Raw genomic sequence first — 4,910 nt, forward strand, 5'->3', positions numbered from 1 at the left:
AGAAATATCCAAGGGCAAAGAAATATCCAAAGGCGAGGCACAGGGATAACTGGAGTGGTCCGAACGAGGAACTGGTGACGACTGACTCACTTTGTTGTCGTGTCTAATGTTGAATTGTTAAAATCGCGCTATTAGGTCGAAAGGTGCTGAGAAAGCGTCGTTATTACGCCTGAGAACTTAGCAGATGTTTAGCTCCCAGTTGTAAAAGTTGACAGTTATTAAACAAAAGTATAGCTGTACTGTGATCTTATGACACCGTGGAATGAAGGTAGAACTACAATGTGATATTATGATGAGATGATATAAACACATCCGAATTCGGAATCTCACATACTAATATCCTGATGTATATAGACTAGCAAACTGTGAGAATTTACAGAGATATATTTATAATTTAGTTTCTGATATTTAATAATATAACATCAGAAAAGGTGGTATATGAAATCGTGCATAAAATCTTCGTTTATTATTTGATACCGAGAAACCAAATCTCAGTGTAGAAAATCTTGTAGTTCCCACAGAGTATTGGTTTTTAATCTCTGATATTCTAAAACTATTCTCATATTAAATTTATCAATATATTTCTTAATAAAATTATCAGAAAGAAGTTGATATAATGCTATTTTATTTAAATAAAAATTGTTCGAAAACTTATCTATGAATTTTTCATCTAATATTTGTTGTTCTGAAATTACACTCCATTTCGCATGTTTAATATTTTTTCGATAAACATAGTAGTAAATATATAATTTTTCCATATAAATTTCCAGTTTAAACTATCTGCGAATTCAGTAATGAAGTCTCAGCTTAAATCGGTTTTTGGCTTATAATCTCTCATTTAATATACGTTTTAATACGTCTGATATTATTTTCATCCATCAATAAACTCGAAAATTTTTTCGATTAAAGCGGTGGAATGTGCCTGAATTCTATAAAAAAAAAAAACTCAGTATTAGTATATAGTTTTTATTTTTAATACATAAATAAACATCGCATTAATTACAATATTTCTAAAAAGTACAATTACAGTTAGAACAACCACATTTCATAAAATTTTTATTACATAACATTATTGTTATCTGGTTAGTTAATACAAAAAATTTACAATAGTATTTTTTATTCTCGGGTAATTTAAACAATCCAGATTTATTTACAGCTTGTTTTAAACAACGATATGTTTTATTCGAAACAGAATGTATTAAACAAGTTTTTGAATTTTGTTTCCTCTTGTACAATAATACGTAACCATATTGGAGAAGATGATATCAGAGGATCAGAAAGAATTTAAATATAAAAATTGTAATGTCCGAACGATATCACATTTATTCCATTATCAAAAATAAATTTTATGTCATAAAACGGCGAGAGAGATATTTTATTCTGAAAATATGTTGTTACAACATGGTTTTTACTTTTGATACTAGACTGCTGATTATTCTAGACTGGTATTAAATAGAACTTCTTTATATTTGTGATAGTGTAAGGTTTTAACAACAGATTTTTTAATTTCTTTAGCTGTTTTTTTATTTTGATTATCGAAAATATAAGTATACATTCTTGGTTTTAACGAACAAAATTCTATTATAAGTTTAGACGTCGTGTCGTCTTCAAAATACCCTAGCTTATTTTTATTTGTTACATCAAATAATTCATGTGTGTTAAGGAAGTTGCTAAAATAAAATATCTAAAAATGATTTAAAGTCGTCATATAAATTATTTGTATAAATTTGAAGCATTAGCGCATCGGTATCTGTATATAGCAAATTCACGTTTTCACCATATTAATTTTAAAATATTTCATAAAATGTTTGATACTTATGCAATTTACTTAATTCTAATACACAATAACCTATAAAAATCGGTTTATCCAATCATAAGTTAATTTTTTTCATTTTAAAAATCATGAGATTATCATTAATAATTTGGAAAATTTCGAGAGATGAGTGAGACAAATATTTTAGACATTGATTTTCTGTAATAGCTGTTTTTAAATTCAAACGTTTGCGGATATTCTGACACATTTTACCATAAAAGCTGTTATTCATTAGTTTGAAAAATAATTTATCAAAATCATTTTTTGATTTCTGCCGTTTTTTATTATTAAAAACTACATAATTCATAAGTTTTTTTGTCCGATGGTTTTTTTTATTTTTTATTATTTGAAGACAATTTGTCAAAGTAAAAATCACCATTTATTAGTTTTCTGCATTTCACACGATACAATTTTGGCGACCAATCTTTCTTTCTAGGCTACTCGCCGCTAAACATTTTTTTAAAATGTCCTTTTAAAAAACACAAAAAAAAACACTTCCAATTAAAAATACAAAAATTTTCTAAAATCGAAACTAGTGGTTTTTGAATGTCTTTTCTTTTACCATCTGTACCCTTTGGGGTGTTTCGGCTTTTTATCCACAGACAAGTGAGTGCTGGAAAATGTAGATCATAAAGGTTCCCCCTGGTGACGATACTTTACAGTCATAATTCATAAGTTTTTTTCGTTCGATGGTTCTTGTTATTTTTTATTATTTGAAGACAATTTGTCCAAGTAGGAATCACCATTTATTAGTTTTCTGCATTTTAGATGATAAATTTCGGTNCTATATATATAGGCTATATTTATATATAAATATAGCCTATATATATAGTTTATTGTCAAATAATTTAATTTTAAATCTTATTTTTGGAATTTTTTGAAAGCTGTTTAAAATTAAAAATATATCTACCCATCTATTATTTATTATAAAATGAGCATTACAATGATAACATTTATTAATAATACTATTGAATTTCATCTTAATTTTATAACCAATCGTGCTTTAAAAAAATAATTATAAATTTGTTATATTATTTTATTCTTTATTATACTTTAAATTTTTTCGATGTTATTGCATTACTTTACGAAGTGGTATATACGTAATTGCATCAGTTTTAGTACCTATTTAATTAATTTCAACTATGACAACAAAAGAAAAGGATGCTTGTTTCTTTTAAACTATTTGATGAAAACGTTACATAATTGGGGTTGCATAATCGTCCGAAATTATTATTATATTTTTGACTGAAAATTACAGGATTTATGCAAATTTAGTTTAATTAATGCCATATAAAACTGACTGCTCGTACAAGTTTGCTTAAAACAGGCGACTCAAAAAACCCCAAAATGGCAGATCAAGAAGTAGATCACGCCAGTCTTGATCTTCTTATATAGACCTTGGTATAATGGAATGCGCGGCCATTTTGGAACCATACGTAACATTAACTATTATTTCTTTTACTACGATTACTAAAATTGAAGTTCATAATTTAAGAGTTAAATTATTGTGGTAGAAAATAATATAAAAGTATTTATAATATTTATACTCGTACAATTTCAAAACTATTTTCTGTAATAATTTGTTTCTGACTTTACAGATATTTTGATATTATTGACGACAAAAGTTTAAAATCATTGATTTCCTTACCTGTCCGTTATTTTTGTTTGACGGAGTTGAATTGTTTGGACCACGTGGCATGAAAAATTTTGTCAAGGTCCTGATGAGAATGTGCAGACAACTGAACGTGTGAAAGAAGACCACTGAGTCACAACCGTTTACACGTGCAACTATCTAGGTTGCTGACGTCGACAGACACACACCATTTGTATGTTGTGATTGGATAATTTAAATTAGCAAGCAGTGACTTTATTAAACTAATTTTTCCCGTTTTTTTGTTAAGGCGTGAAATATTATTTTGTACCGTAAATGGTACTTGATATATTATAATGTACTGAAAATGTACTAAAAATCTAAATGTACTTTGAATTTACTGGAAAGGGCAAAATGTACCAGAAAAGTACAAATGTACTAGGAACGGCAACACTGCTTTCTAGGCTTCTAGCCGCCAAAGTACTGTAAAGTATTGTCACCAGGGGGAACCTTTATGATCTACATTTTCCAGCACTCACTTGTCTGTGGATATAAGACCGAAACACCCCAAAGGGTACAGATAGTAAAAGGAAAGACATTCAAAAACCACCAGTTCCGATTTTTAAAAATTTTTGTATTTTTAATTGAAAGTGTTTTTTTGTGTTTTTTAAAGGACTTTTTAAAAAATTTTTGGTGGCTAGTAGCCTATAAAGGAAGGTCGGTCGCCGAAATTGTATCGTTTAAAATGCAGAAAGCTAATAAATGGTGACTCCTACTTGGACGAATTGTCTTCAAATCAAATAATCAAAAAGTACCTAATTCATAAGCCAGGGCTCTTGTTTAAATGCAAGCACTTGATGAACAGTGTTGGCGTTCCTAGTACATTTGTACTTTTCTGGTACATTTTGCCCTTTCCAGTAAATTGAAAGTACATTTAAATTTTTAATACATTTTCAGTAAATTATAATATTTCAAGTACCATTTACGGTACAAAATAATATTTCACGCCTTAACGAAAAAATGAGTTTAATTAAGTCTCACTAGTATCACTGCTTGCTAATTTAATTTATCCAATCACAACATAGATAATATCAATAGCTCTCAGCAACTAAATAAAGAGAAACAAAACATTTTTTTGCCGGGAAATAAATATAATTTCAAAAATTTTTGTCTTAACTCTAGCAATGACGGCGGAGAAAATAGAAATATACAGAAGTAATATAGGAGAAAGCTGTTTAAGTGCAAGAAATGCCTAGAGCCTACCTTCGGCATGAAAATATTTGGTTAAGAAATATACTACATACTTCGACCAAAATTAGTACATTGAAAATTTGTTATTTTTTTTAATATTTTAATTTTTATATATTCTTCCGTTATTTTTTCTCTTGTAAAATTTTTGATTTAAAAATTTTTATGTTCTATTCGCGGAACATTTACGTTCCATTTTAGTTTTCGACCTGAAGATGGCCTATTAACTAGGCTGAAAACGTTTGTTTTTTATAATTA

The sequence above is a fragment of the Centruroides sculpturatus genome, unplaced genomic scaffold, assembly GCF_000671375.1.
Source record: "Centruroides sculpturatus isolate CEXI.00-Female unplaced genomic scaffold, Cexi_2.0 scaffold1005, whole genome shotgun sequence".
NCBI lineage: Eukaryota > Metazoa > Arthropoda > Arachnida > Scorpiones > Buthidae > Centruroides > Centruroides sculpturatus.